Source organism: Pithys albifrons, chromosome 6 (genome assembly GCF_047495875.1).
Source record: "Pithys albifrons albifrons isolate INPA30051 chromosome 6, PitAlb_v1, whole genome shotgun sequence".
Taxonomy (NCBI): domain Eukaryota; kingdom Metazoa; phylum Chordata; class Aves; order Passeriformes; family Thamnophilidae; genus Pithys; species Pithys albifrons.
In genome coordinates this window covers 46,783,622-46,803,429 of record NC_092463.1, presented here as the reverse complement: position 1 = coordinate 46,803,429, position 19,808 = coordinate 46,783,622, and the positions used below count along the sequence as shown (strand labels likewise).

At 46.8% G+C, this 19,808-nt stretch overlaps 2 protein-coding genes across 7 annotated transcripts in view; one reads left to right on the top strand and one right to left on the bottom strand.

Moving 5' to 3' along the window:
• The window catches only part of LRRC56 (leucine rich repeat containing 56), an 84,622-nt gene extending 80,910 nt beyond the window's left edge, over positions 1 to 3,712 (bottom strand). Inside the window, exon 1 of the mRNA XM_071558715.1 lies at positions 3,662 to 3,712. The gene's annotated coding sequence lies outside the window, so the exon portion shown is untranslated. The remainder of the gene's footprint in view (positions 1 to 3,661) is intronic.
• Positions 3,713 to 4,056: 344 nt separating this feature from the next.
• HRAS (HRas proto-oncogene, GTPase) overlaps positions 4,057 to 19,808 on the top strand; it is a 41,478-nt gene continuing 25,726 nt past the window's right edge. For 2 of the 6 annotated variants that reach the window (XM_071558721.1, XM_071558719.1), the window contains exon 1: positions 5,529 to 5,915. The gene's annotated coding sequence lies outside the window, so the exon portion shown is untranslated. Of the gene's footprint in view, positions 4,221 to 5,528; positions 5,916 to 19,808 lie in introns of those variants that run through there. The other 4 variants (XM_071558720.1, XM_071558722.1, XM_071558718.1 and 1 more) reach the window with 4 other exon arrangements.

Below are 19,808 nucleotides of genomic sequence, written 5' to 3'. Positions count from 1 at the left end.
GGTTGAAAAAGAAGACTGAGCAGTCTTACTTAGAATTTAATCCAATATTTATAACATTACTTTGGGGATTAAAACCAAAGCAGTCCCACTCACTTCTTGGGTCATCTGAAGCAATGGGATGTTGTTGGAGATAATATAAAGGAAGATTTTGTTGATTGATGGAGGACTGATTCATTAATTCAGTGTTTTACTTTGTTTTGTTAATTGATTACTTTAGGAAAATTCTCCAGTTCAGTGTCTCTCTTAAAAAACCCTTTGAAACCAGGACTGGGTGGTCTTCTCTTTCTTCTTTCTGTGTGGTCTCTCAGCTGGACTGCTGCTTCAAAGACTTAGGTATCTCCAACAGTCCCAGGCCCTTGGAATGATGGTGCACACTTGTAGAATTTCACACTTGTGATGTCTCTTGTGGCTATGTCTCTCTTGATACAATCTGCAGTAAGGATTAGCCTGCAGACTTTTCCCAGTCTCTAGGAGACTGTGTTAGATTATAGTGTTGAACAGTTTAGCATGGTTCCTTTGAGATGACTTTCATTTATCTCATGGTTCCTGTGTGCTGCAGAAGACTCAGATTTCCCCATAGTGTTTTTATAGTCAGTCTTTAACAGTACAAGAACTCATTGTCAGGAGCAAGATCTAGCTTTGCATCTCCACATAGATTTATCTGAGACATTTAGAGTTTCTCTCAAAGGCTTCTTTCCAAGTCATGCTATTGTTGGGGCCTGTAATGTAGCAGTATTTTCTCTACAACCTCTCAAGGAAGCTAGAAGGGGACTGTCCATCAGTCACAATAATTTTACCTGTGAGTTCAGCTAAGCCCCCGGGCAGCTCAGAAGGCTGGCCATTGTTTCTCAAGCCCTATAGTACTACATCAATGCTACAAACTTTAACTGGGAGAGTGTTTTTAAAATAGAAAGAGGACCATACACTTCACTCCATCGCACCATCGGAGCTGTGTTACTTGTCATTCATATCAGTAATCTATCAGTTTTTCCTTCACTTTTCAGGACTAGACATTCTTTCCAGCTTTTGGGTAAAGCAAACATTTTGTGTATACCCTAGACTCACTACAGATCTACAAATTAGCCTATCTTCAGCACAGGAATCCAGCACTAGTTCCACTGGATTCTGTGACTATTTACAGTTTTCAAAATTGTCATCCTCTGAGCAAACAAAGCTCAGGTTTGATTTTCTCCCACAGCAGTAATTATGAGTGTTTGCCCTCTCTGCCCTTAGCTAATTCCCTTTGCCATATCTAAATTCACTCACTAGCCCAAGTAAGCTGAGCTGCAATGAGTCTGCCCTTCCCAGGAGCAGCCCTGTAAAGGGCACAGGTTTAAGACAGACTTTGCAAGCCTATTCCATCCTCTGTCCTAGGTAATTCCAAAATACTCACAGATCTGAAGAGATTTATTCCACTTAAAAAAAAATAAAGAAAGGAGAAGGGGGGAAGAATTGAGATTGCCAGAGAATACAAGCCAAATTAATTTCAGAATTGGTTCATCCTTTACTGGCATCTTCAGAGTTGCATCAGCTCATTGAGGAAATGGATTTGGCCTTGTATTTCTGAGAATCCAGGCTTGCTTCAATTTTTCTGAATACTTCCTTCTTTCCTTCTGACAGCACTTCAGTTTTGATCCAAGTATCAGATGGGCCTACAAGGCAGCTGACTTGCACTGAATCTAACACAAACTTCTACTGACAGGTTCTGCTACCTAGATGATGCATGGCTCACTAGTGAACAAAATGGATAAGTTCCCAACTTCTTTCCTTCTTAATAGTAACAAAGCACCTTGTGATGATATTTTTTTCTGTTTCATAAGCTGGTTGCTATGGAAAATTACTTGTTTTACTCTGTCAGATCCTACAAGGAAACACTTTGCATTCCCTAGAAAAACAGAAATTTTGAAAGTTGATTGTGTATCCATTTGCTTTCTGCCATGACAGTACTCATCCTCTAAGCTCAGGGAGAGATAAACAAGACTAACATCTCAAGGGAAGGACTTGAAGGTTTCTTGAGTCTAGTGTATCTGCAGAAGGACTAAATTAAAAAAATCATGAAGAATATGGTGCAGCGGGGAAGTAAAAGTCCCAGGGATCTCTGCTTTTCTCAGTACACTCTCAGAGACACTCTTAAAGAGAGCACAACGATAAAGTCTTCTTTGCAAACACTTTCCAAGAAAGTTTCAGTTATGCAGAAGTGTTCATCCAGGAAAATGGACTAGCAAGAGCTCCAAAAAAAAAAAAAAGGAACTAGAAAGAATCTTCATGATTAAAAGTCAGGGCAACTTGTAAATATGGTGAAGCAACAGGAGATTCAGAACAACAAAAGCAATGGACACCACTAATCTACTCTCTGTGTCTGCTGAGAACTGACATACTCTTCAGCATATCAAAAACATATGATGCATATCTAAATGTATTTAGGTATGTGTTCTTGTGAAGTTAGAAAATTACTGTTACTTACTTTGCTGCTGATTTTGATGATCACCAGAAGAAACTTTCATGTTTTTTGGGAGGAGAGACAGAATATTTCAAGCTGGCCATTGTTTGGGTATTTCTACTAGAAATCATTCCAAAAAAGACTGTAATTACAAAAATGTCAGTGATAGCCTTGCTCTGTAGCTGATGGGCAAATTTAGTTGCTCACTAAGCTCTTGGCATAAGTCTGTATGTCACAGACTGGACAGCTAAGCTTATTTCTTTTTTATGATTCCTCTCTTGCAGAAGTTAAAGAGGGTATGACAAAATCAAGGATTTATTTTTTGGGTCAAAGCACCTACAAAAATCAGTGATGTACCTTCACAGACTGAATTTAGAGTGTTGGTACAAAAAGTCATGACAGGATGAGTATGTCTATGAGTTATGGCCTCCCACCTGCAATCTACATACAGTTTGGGGAAGACAATTGGGAAAAATTGAAGTCTTGTAAATGATGGAACAGCTTTCCAACCCCAATACAGATTTTGTTTTTGCAGTTTTACTATGGCAGTGAGGACCTTCTAAGATACTCTGCCTTTTCTTTTCATTGCTCTGCATGCCAGTGGACCCATTATTTGTTTAGCCTTCCTCTCCTGTCAAGCAAGGCTTACAACAGCTAGAGCACTACATGATTTCTACAGAGCTGCACAATTTTCTTTGCCTGCCTTGGGATTCGCCGTAGAGCACAAGAACTGCACTGCTGCTTGGTGGGGGAGCTGGAGGAACTTATTGTCAATCCAGCTGAAGACACATCATGGGGTGAGTTAGCAGAACAGTGTTAGTAGGCTGACCTACCTTCTTGCAGTGGCATTTCCACTGCTGATGCTGTGGCACTCCACATGCCATGTTTAAAAAAGGAGGTTTTGTCTCCCAGAGGCTTCAGACAGGCCAGATATTTTTCAAGAATTAAACTCAAGCTTAAAGAAAGGAAGGAAGAACCTGCTCAGGCAGAACAATTTTTTACAAACAGAACGGGCTATAACCTCAGCAAGTGTAAATCTGTACTCTGACAAAAGCAATGGAGTTACATTGCTCTGCCACAACTGAGGATCATGTCCCAATATTTTGCTTTTCTAATCAAAAAATCGAAAGGGGGAGAAGACACCTTTAAGCTAATACAATTCTCTGTGGTCTTTGCAAGTTTGCGTCATCACCCCTATGTGATTGTGTGGTTATGACTCACCAATAGGTGATTACCTCTCTGCTTCCAGCAGTCTGCAAACAACTAGTCCTCAGGTATCTTATATGCTGATGTGATCTGGCACTGAAGAATGAGCAAGAGGCAGTTTCAGTTCCATCTTCTGGTATTTCTTGCTTCATGTAGGTCACTGAGAAGCCCAAGAAGCATGAAACTGAGGTTCATCCACAACTGACCCTATTTTACTACCTATTTGGTTCTTGTTCACTGAAAAGTTTTGAGCCACTGAGTTACTGAAAGATATGAGCTTGCTTTCAGGGTGCTTCAAAAAGCAAGATTTCTGCATGCTCCAGTACCCTGCCTGCTCGTTAGAAATGGCTAAAACAAGACGAGACAGGTAGCACGGAGAGGCGGTGCACTGTGCGTGCGTGTGTGTGCCTGTGAAGAAACCCATCACCTTTGTGTGTGCTGCTGCTTCTGCCCTTGGCTTGGTCAGGAGAGATGCTGTGTTTCTGTGAGCTGAGGTCCTCGCTTCTGTGGAGAACTGAGTGGTCATCCAGAATCTGGAGGTCTTGTTAGAAGCAAGGAAGGAGTTTCAAGGTAGGTTAAAGCTTCAGCCTTTTTGTTTGGACCTGCCTGTTTGTGTGCTGGCTTTTAGAAAGTGCTCCAGCAGGTTTGTTTGTGCTCATGCAACACGATTATGAGACCTGAGAAAACCTGCACAACTATCTCAACAGGTATCCCTAGAACACATTTAATCTGCTCTCTCTACAAGCTCTGCAGGGCATGAGCTTTCTGTGTCAACTGTAGTATCTAGAACAATGATTTTTAGATCCATTTTCAGATTACTAGATACTTTTCTAATGGAAACAGTAAATCGTTGAAGTGTGCTTGAAAAATATTCCAGAGAGAACAGTGCTTTTCCAGTACTTGGTGTGCGTGCTTTATTTGGCATCATATTCTGCGTCAAAGCTTGATCATTTCTGCAAGCTGCTGGATAACAAGGTGACTGTGCAATCTACTATCCAGTTTCCAAAGTAATAGGGGAATCAGAGTGCCTCATAGCAGAAAATGTCTGCTGTACCATGACAGGATGGGAAGTGCTGCATTGACAGACCTGAACTCATCGCATGAAGCTTGAGTCCATCAAGATTACTAGCTCTGATTCATCAGTGCTCCCAAACAGGATCAGGCACGAGCCTTTCACCACTCTCAGACCTCTGTCCGTAATTGCAGTAATTCTGCTCAGGCAGGGTATAATCTCCGCTGCTAAGCCTAGTTGGACCCCAGCCGTCTTATATAGAGCCAGTTCAGGTGTATTTTCTTTTGTGGCCCGTCTAAACTGCTCTGGAATAATGCGGAGCCATTTATTTTTCCGGGCATTTCCAGGGGCCAGACAAGCACCCGTGAGCCGAGTTTAGCCCAGCGGATGACCAGCCAGCGGCCGTGACAGGCAATCACCGCTGCATTTCGGGGGTCTTTGGTTCTGCCTCCCGGAACGCCCCCACCACGGGGCGCCGACAAAGGCAGCGCGGCGCGGGCAGCCCCGGGGGGAGGGCGGGCTGCGGCGGCCGCAGAGGCCTTCTCCTCGGCTCGCTGCGCGGAGCTCCCGAGGAGGAGCGGCCGGGGGGCGGGAAGCGCAGCCGCGTCCCCGGGGACCAGCAGGCGCGATCCCGGCGGTGCCGGGGCCCGGGGCGCCGAGGCGGTGTGGGGTCACCCGCCGGCGGTCACTCGCCGGGGCTTGGCGACACTCGTCGCCCCCTTCGCCGCCGCCGCCCCAGGGACCGCCCCGCGGCCGGGCCGCGCCGGGCGGTGGCGGCGCTGAGTGACAGGCGGCGCGGCCCACCCGGCGGGCGGAGGCGGCGGCGCCGCCAATGAGGGGCGGCGGGCGGGCGCTGAGCGCAGGGCGGGCGGGGCGCGGGCTGGGCGTGTGCCGCGGCCGCCGGCGGGGCGCGCTCCCGCTCCGCTCCGCACGGTTCCGCTCCCCCCGCACGCACATTGTCCGGGCGCGGCGGCGGCACAGCGCCCCGGCGCCCCGTGCCAATGCGGGGCGGGCGCGGCACGCCGGGGGCGCCTCCACCACCGCGGTGGAAACTTCCCCTCGCCGCCGGGCCGACGCGCGGCTGAAGCCCCCGGCGGGGAGGAGCGGAGCCGGGATTCGCCCGCCCGGGGGGCGCCTCGTCTAGTTAGGCTTTTCCTCCGTTGGAAGGGAAAAAAGCAAATAATACTGTTACGGGGCTTTAAACTTCCGCGCCCGCGCTCCAGGACGCGCATCCCGCCCGGCGGCGGGGACGAGGCGGTGAGTGACCGCCGGTGAGCGGGTTGGGCTGGCAGTGGGGATGGGGATGCGTTGGGGTGGGTGGGACGCGCCTTCGCGGGCGGGCAGCACCCACCGGCGCGGCGGGGACGGGGCGGCAGCGCCGCCGCCACCTGTTAGCGGGGCTGTTCCCCCCGCCCCCGGGAACTTTGCACCCCCGCTGTGCTTGGGGTGCCCTCCGCCGGGCCCCGGGGGCGGCTCCGAGGAGGGAGCGCCCGGAGTGGGCGGTGGCGGAGACCCACCGTCTCTCCTGGTCGCGCCATGACTCTGCTGCCTGGGCGCTGCCTGCCGACCCCAACCCCGGCAGGCCGCCGAGGTGGGAGGGTGATGGGGTGCCACCGAGCCTTTGCGCTTGCTTTGCCCTCCATCCCCTCTCCTCCTGCACCCCCTTTGCACTCCTTCTGCCCTCCTCCTTCCAAGCTGTCGCCCCTTTTCTTTCCCCCCCTTTCCCTCCCGCTCTCCTCCGCATCCCCTAGCTGCAGCCCTTTGCCCTCTCCACCTCCTCTTTATCGCACCCTCCGTTTGCAGCCCCCTGCGTGCACTTTCCCTCACCCCCTTAAATCCCCCACGCTGCTCCTGGGATGCTTCAAAGGGGGAGCACCAGACTCCCCATTCTTGGCCCAAGGAGGTGCCTCCTGGCTTGCAGCACCCCCCAGGAGAGACCAGCGTCAGGCGGTGCCAGGCGTCGACAGCCAGGGACGAGGTGCGGAGGGGGCACGCAGGTGGCGGAGGCGCGGGTATATATATGTATGTGCATCTGAGATGTGAAGTGAGCGAGATGCCCGTCCTCTTGAGCATGCGGCTCTGCGGAGCTGGCGACACTCCCTGCCTCCTAGGGACGCTCTCTGCCGGGGCGCTGCGGCGTGCCGAGCCTGCCTGCCCGACGTGTGAGGGTGTCTCGGGATCCAGGGCTGCAGCACCTTCGACCCAAGAGGAGACGCCTCACGGCTTGCTTGGCTCATATGGATCCTGGCTGGGGATGTGTTTTAAATTGCCTCAAGGAGTGGAGTGTGCCTGGAGACAAGAGAGACAATGAGGAATCAGAGTGGGCTGGCAAACTCTGGAGTGACTGAAGAAGTGCTTAGGACAGCTGGAAACAGGACTGTGCATCAGGAATGGCGTGTTAAGCCATTGAACGGCAAGTCAAGCCATTGACATCTTTCAGTGTCCTGTGTTGGTCATGTTTCCTCTAGTCTGTGACATGCAAAGTTGCTCCTGGGTAGGTCTTTGAGCTACAGAAGGGGTACAGAGTACTGGTGAGGCTGTCACCATGTACTCCAGTCTGGTTGGTGTGGATAGGTTGTGTGGCTTGGAGCAGGAACTGTTTTTGAATGGAAGAAAGCACATGAGGTTTGGTGTGGGCTTAACTGGAAGAGTTGCTGGAGTCAGAATAGGTAAAATGTTTATTCTTCAGAGCTCCAAAGTATTTTGATTTTGCAGATGGTGATTTGTGTGATTTCCTCAAGTGTTTGTAAGACATCATGACTTTGAATCCATGTGTGTGCCCCCCTCTGTGTGTCTGATCCTTTCGCTCTCCTTGTTAAGTGTTTTCCTTGTGTGATTAATAATGTGCCAACTGCTTCATTTCAGCACTGGGGAGGCTGATGCTGATTGATTTCCCTATTCAATCTCCTTGGTGGGTCTGGAGGCTGATGGGTGTTACCACTGTAGAAAAGTCTGCTTTTGTGTGGGAGCTGTCAGCGTGTCTTTTTTGTATCTCAGTGAACCTCTTACTTCTTTCAATTAGAAAGAGATGAAGTATGCATGGTAATACCCTTTGTGTTTACATTAAAATGATCTTGTAATTAGCAATAATTATATCAGTTTGGGATATTGCTGTGATATTTAGACAGCACTTATGACCTGAGGGACACTTTTCTGGCCCCAAGGAGTTGCCCTTGATGTGGTTCTCTCCTGTGCTGGGCTTGATTCTTGGTGGCTGTCAGTGGTGAAGGCAGAAGAGCAGCGGGAGTAACCCTGTGTTTCTCTGATGTTGGCCTAGAAAGAGATGGCCATGGTTTCCTTATCGGGTCCAGTGCTGCTGCACGGGGCTCCCTGGCAGACCTGCTACCATGTGCATGGAGATGGTCTGCCCTGGTGTCTTTTACCCTGTGGTCTGAGGATTCTCAAGGAGATCTTGCTATTGGCTTGGGGGAGGGGAAAAAACCAGGCTGAAAAATTGCCAGTTGACTTTTTTTTACCTAGTTCTCCTAGGGAGATTTGAAAAAGGCTGCTGATAATGTGGGAAACTTTTCCCTGTGAGAGAAAAGGTTCTGAGGCATCCTTGTCCATGTGGCTGTCTTTCACCTGATTTCCCTTCCCTGTGAGAGGAGCAAAGCTCAGTGCATAAGTGTGAACATTTGCTTCCAGGCTGGATATGGCACCCGCTGCCTACTCTCATGCTACTGGTGCACCCCAAATTTACCTTGCTGCTAGGCTGCTCTTCAAGAAAACATCAGGTTTTCTTGGAGAGAAAAAGCTTTTATGGAGTAGAAAAAGTCAAATACCGGGGAAGCGTTCAACAAAATAAAATCCAAGACAAAAGCGCTGCCTGTAGAGGGCTTTCTTGTGGGAGTGTGATAAAGGGAAGAGGTAGGAATGTCTCCACTCCTGTGTTTCAAGAAGTGTTACACAGTGTACTGTACTTTTTCTCAGTCAAGGAAAAGCAAAATGGTCGTGCTACAAACAAACTTTATCTAGTAGTAATTTATTATCGCCTTTCTATTTCAACATTTTTGATCTGTAAACTTAGAGCCAGAGCTTATTAAGCAGCAGATAAAATTGTTGAACGTATTTGAAATTTACCTGTATTGATCTAATAACGTATTTTATGACATGATATTTGTTCAGCTCTATAGCTGGTTGAAGACCACAAAAGAGCATTAATCAAATAAATTATTTGACAAATACAAATGAGATTAAACAAATGATCTATTTGCCAACTGCTGTTCAGCTGATCTGCCATGGAATGTTCCTTATTCTCTTATCTTTTCCTTCCGGTTTTCATTCCACTTTTTCATGGTTTATCTTCTGAACTGTCCTTGGTATCTGTTTCACTTACCTCTTTTGCGTCATGGTTTTCCTTTCATTCTTTCTTCTGCCTCTTTCTTGAATCTCTCTTTCCATGCTTTTTGAGTCTAAATTAGTGGTTTTCCCTCTTTTTCTCCACCTCCCTCATGGAGGTTTTTATTGAATGGTTCATGGTCAGCTCAACTAAATCTGGTCTGGTGTGTGTTTAAACCCATAAAAATGTAAAACTAAACCCAGACTGTGTGTGAGTATGAAGATGTTTGCTTGGTGGTAATGCTTCTCTGCCTCTCCCCACGTTTTCTGGCTGTTGCAGGAAGGGTGTTTATGCAATTCTTGAGATTTTTCCCAGCTCTTATTTTTGCTTATGCTGTCCTTATGCCTTTTTCAAAAGTGAATTTGACTTTGTATCTTAAGAAAGAAACCAGGATCAAATGGCAGACCTTGTGTTGTTCATTGTTTGTGTGTCTGTATGCAACCTGCTTCCATCTACTCTCTGACCAAACCCAACCGTCCTGCCAGGCAGTTCTCCTTTCCTCCTGGAATCATCCTTCTTTCCCGCTGGGTTTACAGCCAGGAGGTGCCTTTCAGTAGGGCAAAAGGAACGAGTGCCCTCAATGTTTTCTGACTTACCTGTTACTTGCAGAGACTGTCAGGTTGATGAGGGTAGGTGGCAAGAGGTGAATAGCATATTGGGCAGGTTATTGTTCATGGCCAAGCAGTCACAATATTCACCTTCCAAGTCTCTTAAAAATGAAATTACTGTTATGCAGAAAACTTGATTTGTTTTTGGTTTTGCTTTTTTTCCCCTGGATGAAATCTAGAGGCAGGGAAGATATTTTTCAAAATCAATGGAAGGAGTATAAAACCTTGTATTTCAAGGGGCGAAATTTGCTATGCCATGGCAATAAAGCACAGGCAGTCCAGAGATGTGTGATGGGAGTGCTCAGAGTGCGTGATTCGCCTCCACTGATAGTTACAGTGATGTTGCAGCAGTAAATGAGCTAAGCTGTGCATGTCATAGCCGTCTGCTTCAAGTACTGGGAGTTACGTGACCGTGCCCTCTCATACCCAGAAGGAAAGGTCTCTGCTGCTCTGAAGTTGTTACACCTCTCCCCTGTGTCTTCTGAGGTGTTTTGGGTAACACTTGACTGTGAGCAATCCAGGTGACACGTTGCAAAGCAGAATTAATGGAGGAGGATGGAGCCAACAGGAATATTCTTTTGCAGTAATTACTTACTGCAGGGAGAGAGGGAAGAAGCTGATTATGTTTGGTTTATAATTACAGATATCCAAAGGAAAATACTTGAAGATGATTGATTTTATTCTATGTGTTGCTGCCTATTTATCTATAACATGAGAACCAACACTGTTTAGTGACTGGCTCAGTAAAAGCAAAACTTCATTATCAACTTCTCACTGATGGAATATGGTTTTAGAGCTCCCTATGTGTGATGCCAAATTATCTGAATGCTTGCAGAGGGAATAGTCTTTCTGTGCTCACTGTCTTAATGTATGACCTGCCTGTAGTGCTCATCTGACAGCAACGTGGGTTCTTGAAACAGTTGATATTTATACTGAAAGGTGACTTTGTGGTTAAAGTACAGGATTGTGAACTGGGGAGTCCTGACCCCCCAGTCTGGTCTTTGGTAAGCTGTTTGCCTTCTCACTTCTTTAGGAGTGATACCGACTCAGCAGGTACCCAGCACATATCCAGCCTATCTGCTAAAAGGATAGGATGCCCTGGGTGAGAGTCACTGTGAGAATGCAGAGGTAGTGGCAGCTCAGATACTTGTATACTACTGTTCTGGGGACCAAACTTTAACTGGATTTTTCCTTTTGCATAACTAAATCCATTATGGATCAGACTGCTTGTATGTATGTTAAACTCGGCTCCACTAGCTCTTGAATTTAAATGCATGTGTGTGGGAGCAATAATTTGACGAATACAAAAAAGAGACATTGCTGCAATGTCTCTGGGAAGATGCCTGTATGTCTTCTGCTTGTTTAGCATCCTTGGGAGAACAGCAGACATGAGAGAGAAGCTGTGGCCTGTGAAATGAAGAGGATGTCTCCCTCTTAGTGGGAGAAAAGCTGTAAAAAGCCAGGGAGTAAGAGTGAAATGAGTGATGCAGGTGTGCACAGCAGGAGATGCTTTGGGCTGCCCTGTTCTCACTGGGTAAGGCTCTGCAGGAGGGGATCAGTGCAAAAAGGCATTATGGAGACTGCTGTTGTTCATGGTGGTGCGTCAGCGATCCTTCTGGTCTGGGCTGAACCGAGGCATGGCTGGCTGGCAGTGGAAGTACACAGGGTTGTCTTCCCTGAGAAAGGCAGACTGGTGAAAAATCTCCAAAGGAGAGTCTGGCTAGCAAGTGCTTGTGCCTGAGGCAAGCTGGGATCTTGTTTAGAGGCTTGCTGAGAAGTGAGCTCTGTTCATCAGCAGCTTGTTGGTCATGTAGGCCTGCTCCACTATTGTGTTAAGTGCTCTGACACTCCATGCTATCTTCAGCAGTTCCGTGGCTTGCATCCAGTGCTATTCAGTGTGCTACAAACCACGTATATAGAACAAACTTGAATGTACGGAATTGGAGCCTGCAAATGATGGATTTTGTCCTATCCCAGCTAGCCACTGCAACAGTCAGAGCAGTATTCCTGGTGTGGTACTAGGTCCTCTGCTTCTGTAGTGATTGTATCATCTGTGCTTCTTCCCTGCTGCTGGCTTTGCATGAGATGCCAGGGAGCTTAATCTTACATGAGGGACTGGAATTCATCCTCCGGGAAAAGAAGTCTGGGCTTGAGAAACCAGGCTTTGCTTGGTATGATTAAATAGATAGAACAGTAGTTGACTATGGTATGTAAATAAAACATCACTGTTTCTTGGAGGTAAATGTGGGTCTGACCCCTGGCTTGTATATCTGCTAATCCTGTGATTAATTTTTTTCATTGTCTCCACTTGGAACTCTGTCTGTAGATGCAATGGCTTTTTTTGGGTCTTACCATGTTAGGCTCCTGCTGTGAACAGCACAACATTCTTCTTTGTACAATGCAGACCCAACAAATGCTGGTGAAAGCAGGAGGTATCTACTGCCTGTGTGTGTGCACACACATTCTTGCCTCCCTCCTTGTGTGCAAAGGCTGATTATCTAACCTTACAGTATAACCTTGGTCATGCAAGGTTTCTCCCAATCTTGTTTCTCCCAGCCTTCTCCTGATTTGCATTATACTGTATGAGGCCAGCTGGCTTTTCTGGAGGACTTGTCCCACTTTCCACACTAGGCAGCCTTGGGTGAGTGGTCTGCTCCCTGACCTGCTTCAGCAGGCATGTGCTGGCTTCTTGTGCTGTTGGTGTGGGAGGGAAAATGAGAGTAAGTGCTGGGGGGCTAGGCAGGGGGAGGACATTGCTGTGCCAGTTGGTAGTGTCACCTCCCATCTGGCAGTCAGTGTAGTTGCTGATGGATGAGAAGGTACATACAAATCCCTGCTTCACTTTCTGCCTAACTGTTCTCCTGAGTGGTGCCATGGCTGAGACGTGTACTAAAGTCTGTGAGGGTCAGATCTGCTCTCTCTACTCCTCTGAGTTCAACTGCATGTCCTTCATTCTGCTGTACTCAGTTGCAGCTGGTGGCTCTGTAGCTCTTCTAGTGGCCCTCATGAATTTCCAAATATCAAGATACTGCTTCTCAAAACACATGCACTGGAAAGAAATAACCACCATAACCATGTGAAGGTGGGAAACGGAGGTGTGAGAAAGTCAAACTAGACCTGGAAAAGTGCTTCTGCTCCTGCTTTTCCACAGAAACAAGGAGGCTGTGTGGTGGTATGGCACAAAGTCAAAGGGGCATGTGCAGTGTCTGACCAGGTCTGTGGCAGAATAGGGAGGTAGATGAATGAGGATGGAAATATCTTTAGCGTATTCATGAAAAATATGCATCCGGTACAATTCTCTCATGATTCCTTGTGCAAAAGGAATGAAAGCCACAGTATTCATCCCAGAAAGCAATTGCAGAGGCAGTATCAGAACTTCTGAGAGTGGCTGGCAAAGTCAACACAGATGTGTTGTCTAGTGCAGATCAGTTCTGTGTTCCCATTGCTGTAATATACCTGGTACTGAAGGATCAGTGGCTTTAGAGATGTTTTCAAGTGTGAGAAGCATCATTTTCTGAAAATACTATCCCTTTGTGTGTTATAGTTGGTTATTCAGGGGCCAGAGTGTTTCCACAAATTGTGGTAACATTGACCAAGACTCGAGGAGAGCAAGAAGATGGAGCACGGAGGTAGAGGTAGGGCTGTGTGGAGTGCAGCCTGGTTTCAGTGTGCAGATCATGATCCGCATGGGATTGTTGAGTGAATGCAAAGATAGAGACAAACAGTTGGCATCAGACTGGGAGGTCCGCCAGCTGTGATAGGTGGCTAAGGTTGGAGGGTATTTTGGAGCACGCAAGGTTTTTAAACTACTGGCAGTGGTTATTTAGAGCTGCAGCAAAGTGCTTTTTGTGGGCATACCACTGCAGCTTAGCTTTGGAGTCCAGTGAATAGGTTTACTACCACTCCATCACAAACAGCAGGATCTTAGGGCCGATCCTGCAGCGAGTTGTTGCATGCCCAGCTCAGTCCCTAGCCCTTCATTATGGGTCTAACAAGGCAGAATCTTGGTCAGGTAAGAACGTTCCTCTCGCTGTTTTGTAGCAGGCACAAGGAGGATACAAATAGGAGAAAAATGGCCTTTCTTGACTGATTGCATCAATGACTTTCAAGGGTTTGTTTCTGAGGTCACTTCCTATTTACCATCTCTGACAAGAGTTTGGGCAGTTGGAAGGAGGAAAGCTAGGTCTTTCAGACCCCATTTGTTCTCAACTAGTAGTCATCTGATCCTCACAACTACTGCACCTGATTATCAGAGGCTGGACAAGGTGTCCTCTGGTTCATAGTCCTTCTACGGTGAGCACAATCTGTGTTTGGTGGACATCAGCTTACACCCCTTCTGCGGCGTATATCCCAAGCACCCACCCTCATTCAATCTGTGAAGTGTCTGTGCCTGCCTGCCCCTCGTATCTGCTAGAAAGTGAAAAACTGCCAAGTATCTGCCAGTGCCTATAGCTGGGGCATGCACTGGGCAGGGAGAGGACAGACATTATTACAACCTCTTGTTTTGCAGCTGGGAAACTGAGAAACGGAAAGTCACATTTATAGGAGGAGCCTAGAGCAGAGCTGAGAACAGAAATTGTCCTAGTCTAGCACTTTGACTGCAAGGTCAGTTTCCCACTTCCTTTGGTAACTGATGAGCTCAAAAGATTAAGTGCCCAACTGTTGTGTTGCTAAATGTGATTTTCTGATGAGGGCAGTGCTTTCTTGTCAGAATGAGCCCTGAGAAGGTGGGGGGTTGTTTCTTTTTATCATTTCAAGCAAGGCTGTCCTGGCTGTTAATTTAATGTTTTAGGTTTCTGGTCTTAGCTGTGATGTGAGTGAAGGGCTGGGATAGCAGTACTTTGCATGCTGCTCTTCCAGGCTGTAAGTCAGGCTTGTGTGTGCAGAGATGGATAGATATCCCATGGTAAAGCTCAGTGTCTTGTTGTGGGCTGGAAAAAAGGTAAGAAGATTTGGACAATTGAAAAGAGATGTTGGGACCCTCTGGATGGGGATTGATTTAAAAATCAGAGGGCTTTAGGATCTTAATTTATGTTGATGGCAGGTGATTGCAAAATGAACCATCTCACTCCTGGTTACCTGCATCAAGGCACTTTTTGTGGGAAGATTTAGAAAACAATAGGCAGTTAATTGACCAAATATTTGAGGTTGAAAAATAAAACAAACTTCTTGGGGGGCGGGGGGGGTGGGGGGTTCGGGGGGGGGGGGTGGGGGGGGGGTGGTGCGGGGAGGGGAGGAAGCGAAAACAAAGCAATTTCAAAGTAATTTCTGAGGCACCTAATCTAGTATTTCCCAAACAACTTTCTGTCAGTCAAGGCTCACATATTTTAAAAAACAGTGTAGAAATGAATGTATAGTGACAGTTTAATTTGTTGCTGAAATGTGGTCACCTCTGGGATAATTCAGAGCAACCATGGAGTGGATGATAAACCTGTTCAGGATGGGAGGTGAGTAATGGGAGGCTGCTGAGATGAAACCACCAATGGAGGGTGCTCATGCAGAGGTATAATTCCTGGAACTAAAATTTGTCTTCCTCCTTTGACTCTAATAGAGCTTGTTCACATGTTCTGAACAGAGGAGTTATTGCTGAGTCCTTAATGTGGCAGCAAGGGAGGTTTTGGTGGTGATTCTGCCAGGAAGGTGTTAGGGAAGAGGCTCTGGTACTAGCCATCTTTATAGAGATCAAATGAATGCAGAAATAAAGGTGGAGGATTACAGTACATAGGGTACAGGGCTCTGGCTAGGGAATTGTAAAGGCGCAGGGCAGCCAGCTGGGTGTTGTAGTCATCAATCCATGGATGCAAATTGAGCTGTGTAAAGCTGGCCTGAAATGTCTACTCTTTTAGAAGGAAAACAAGGCAATTGAAGGATGCACTTGAGAAGGCAAAGGAAAGCCTTCCTGAGTTTTAGTGGAAGATGTACAATTTAAAAAGAAAGTTGTATGGATTTGTTAATCTGAAGTATGCTCCTTGAGAAGAGTGCCTCGGAGAGGCTGGGCTTTTTCAGAGCATGCTACTAAGCACATGCTTTTTTGGCAAGCCTTGCAGTTGCATTGCAACAGGGTTAGGAGGTCTTGTTCAAATTCTGCTGAAGTTGGTTGAACTGTGTTGACTGCAGTGGCCGTGGGATGTTTGGCAGTACAGCATCTCTCAGGTCAGTTCAGTTTTTCGTCTCCTTTATTTCAAAGCTTGCACCTGGAGTGAGTTTATTCAATTTGCAGCTTAGAGCAACTTCAGAATAAATCCCAGAGGAGGAGGAAAGGAAAAGAACACTATAACCATAACAAATCAAAATCATAAAACAGGTTGTGCTATGGAACTGGGATGTGACTGGCAGGTGCTGTGTAGACGTGGGCAACCACCAGTCACACTTTCTCAGCATGTCTTGCTCTCCTGGGGCAATGGAAGTAAGTTGGGATTAGAACACAAAGAGATAGTGTTTAAAATCTGAGATATGAATATGGAAGCTCAGTGACAGCTGAATGCTGGGATGGAAGAAAAAGCTTGCCATCAGTAAGTCACCCTTTCAGGGAGCTAAGCTGAACGTCTTGTTTACTTCTGAACCGTTCAGTCCTGCTGTGGGTAAATGTTGTGTGGTCTCTCCGTGCTTGCTTTTTTTGCCCCTATTTGATTTAAGGGCCCTTTGTAACAACTTACTCCTTGTGCATCCTTTTGTCAGAGAAGTTATTCTGCCTGCAATCCCTGTCTGAGTTTAATTTTCACGTTTTCTGTAGCACAAGGGCTGATGGCTTCACAAATCATGGCATAACTCCCCAGTCTCCCCCCTGGCCAGCCTTGCAGCATGGCAGCTCCATTTAACGTGTACCGTCTGCTTTGGCTTCCTGCCCCTAGACTCATTATTTTGCAGCTGTCTGCATCAAGCTCCAGTGTTGCCTGCCCCAAAGGATTGTATATCAGAAGTCATGAAAAAGAGAAGAGTCCTCAAGGTTGCTCTGTAAATCCTAAGTCTCTCTGCTAGAAGAAATTGCAGCCCTGCTGCTCTGTAATTTCTTCTCCCATGTCCTTGCCCCAGCCCTTCTGTGTGTGTGCATCCCTCCCTGCCTGTCATAGTGCGTGTTTTGAAAGGCATGAAGTGAGCCTTGCAGGCTCTCTGGGCAATGCTGTTTCCACAGCACAAATGGTGCCTGGGATGTTTTCTTTTTTTTTTACCTGCTAAGTCATAGGCAGGTTGAGACCTGTAGCTCTGCCTTCTCTTCAACCATCACCCAAAATTATTTGGATCCACTTGGAATATCTTTACAGGGAAAGTATTGTGAAGTTGGGTAGATACTTCAGGCCATGAGCCTCTCATTTACCACTTGAAGTGCAACATTACCTTTGGGCCCTAGGGAGTGGAAGTGCTTTCATGTTAGGTGCAGAGTGAGACAGTCCCTCTCTGAAAAGCTTACAAGTGCAGGATGGGGAACATCACAGTGTAATTCAGCTGTCCAGATGCTGACATCTAACATGCCAGCCACATACCGTCAGCCCTCTATATAGGCAGTGGAGGAAATGAGCACTTTCATCTCATCATAATGCGGGTAGATATCTGAAACAGGTCAGACAGATTGTGCCTGTCTCTGCTCATTGATGATAAAGAGTCTGTGGACAGTGGGCTCTCATAGAGATGCCTGTGTTGTAGATGAGATGAATCCCACTTTGATTAGCTGCACTGAGGAAGTTGGGGTAGCACAGAAAAGGGACAAGACAGGGTTGAATGTAGTTTGTCCTTGACTTAACTGTGTGCTTTCTCATTTGGTAAATATGTGCATCTTTCTTCGGTCAAGAACCTATCCTTCATTTTGATTTCTTGCTCACCAAGAGCTGGAGGAGGGGGGATGTCATCCAGACACTAGCTGGAAGACAGTTAAACACATCTCAGGTGCTCCTAGGACACAGTTCCAAGCCTGTCCCAGCCCTGGACATGGGCATGTTAACCAAGTGAAGGCAGAAAGTATAGATAGGAGTGGGGCAGTTTTGCCTGTTTCATCCTTTCATACTGAGGCCAAGTGGCTTGGTAACATAGGTCATAGGTTACTTGGCCACTTCTCAAGGGCTCCTGACCTCCTGAATGTACCCAAGCATGTATTGTATTGCTGTGGGGAAAGACATGAGACCTCTAAATATGGAGCTGAGACAATGGCATGGGATCTCAGATTGCAGACTAACAGATGCTGTCAGCAGGAGCCCTCCAGTGCCTCAACAAGTGCTGCACATCTCGGTATTCCAGGCTTAGAGGAAAAAGAGCTTTTTTACTAACACTGAAGCACTATTAAATGTCATAATTGGACTTTGGGGATGATGGAGCCCTTTTCTGTAGATGTGTATCCCACTTGACCTGAACCTTCATGGTTGCTCTGAAGACCCTGTTGTGGTCTGCAGGGAGCAGGTTGGAGGAGACCCAGAGCTATTCTTGGAAGAACTGGAACAATGAAGCTGAGCCAACTGGAAGGAATAAAGCCTGGTAGCCTGAGGAGGATTTTCTTGACTGGCTGAGTTCTCCCTTTGATTTGGAGCACTTGTTCCATCATGCCTTTTGCTGGGGAAGAATTAGCCTGGTGGCAGAAATGGTGGGTGTTCTGGGAGCAAAAAGCTTGTCCGCAGCAAGAGCGCCCAGAGATTGAACTCCGCCTTTGAGTCCCGGTGCTGACAGCTGGTTTCAAGCCTGCTCAGTGTGAGATGGTACCGTGCCAGTGTCTTTACCCTCCATCTTGTGCCTGTGTCGTTGGCATGATTTAATGCTAGAACTGAAGAAAAAAGAATCAGTTTTATACCCCAATGTAATTTGTTATTGATACTCATGTGTAATTGCCATCAGTTCAGACACCCATAAAATGGTAGTTAGCTCTGGAGAGTCCCTAGAAATCTACTGTGAGCACTGCAGTCACTTCAAACTTACAATAGCAGGGAGTTCATCAGGTGGAAATTCCTGGCTTGGCCCTATGTAGGAAACTCACATACTATACTACAGAAAAAGGCAAAAGTACCTTATATTTCATTATATTATGTATTTTCCTCACTTCACAATGTATGTGATCTCTCCCTGTTTTTCCTGGCTACATGTGTCCACGACAAGCTTTTGTACTTTTCATCTTGTTCTTCTAGCGAACAATCATGAAAACCTTGAGGAGGCTTTTAGTTCAGTAAGGAAGGTATATCAGGGCCTTGTAGTTAGGACCCACAACATATGTTTTGCTCTGATACTTTCCTTGTTGTCTTTTCCCTCTGAACTTTGGTACAGTAAATAGTGTCTGTGTTTGAAGAGTGTCCCAACACAGAGGCACCTGGCACAGCTTCAAGTCCTGGCAGCTTCTCTGCATTTCTGCTGCACGTGGCCTCTTGCCTGGTCAAACAAGTGCATTGTCAGTGGCACTGAATGGTGAATGTGTGCCTGCCCCCTTTTTCTGCTCATCCAAGGTAATTCCTTCTGCTACTCCTTCTGTGTGACAAAACAGTTCGCAAAGGGGAGATGCAATGCCTTGCTGTCAGGTGCAAAACTCTGAGCCCCAACTGCAGCAGCAGCAGTATTGTGCCTAGGACTGGCTTTTTGTTGCAGTCAACCTGCTGCTGGTTGGGTGCACTCTAGCAAAACAGTGCTTTTTACTTGTTATTTTTTGCCACCAACAGTATGCTGGTTGTCTTGTCAACAGGAGGTGGTTTGTAGGTCTGTGGAAGATTTGCAGCAGTATCACTCGGCTGTTTGCTGTCTTGGTTGAACAGCCACATGTGTGATTCTCCGAAAGCTGGTAGGAGAAACCAGGATCCATCAATCTCTTTCACAAAGGTTTTATAACTACATGATCTTCCTAACTAATTTTCCTAGTTCCCTAATAACATATAGATGTAACTAAATCTAGGCAGCCAAGGCTGTATCGAGCCTTAGGCATGAGAAATTGTGTAATATGATCAAGTTGCGTATTGTGTCCAGGGCAGAGGCAACTCTATTGCACCAAGAACTTCCTTAAGATTTTACCTTTAGGGTGGGAAGACAGCTCCTATAGCGGGGAACCCAGTTCCCTCCAGTAGTCCACCAAAGGCTGCTTTGGTTTCTAATTCAGCTCTGCAAGTACTGTCTGGTGGCTTCAGACTGGATATGAAGTTGGCTGCTATTACTTCCCCTGTGAAGGCTAGAGTGAGAGAGAGAACTGAAGCTACTTGTCTTATCCTGAGTCAGCATTGCAGAGTTGCAAGTGTGTTTCTGTAG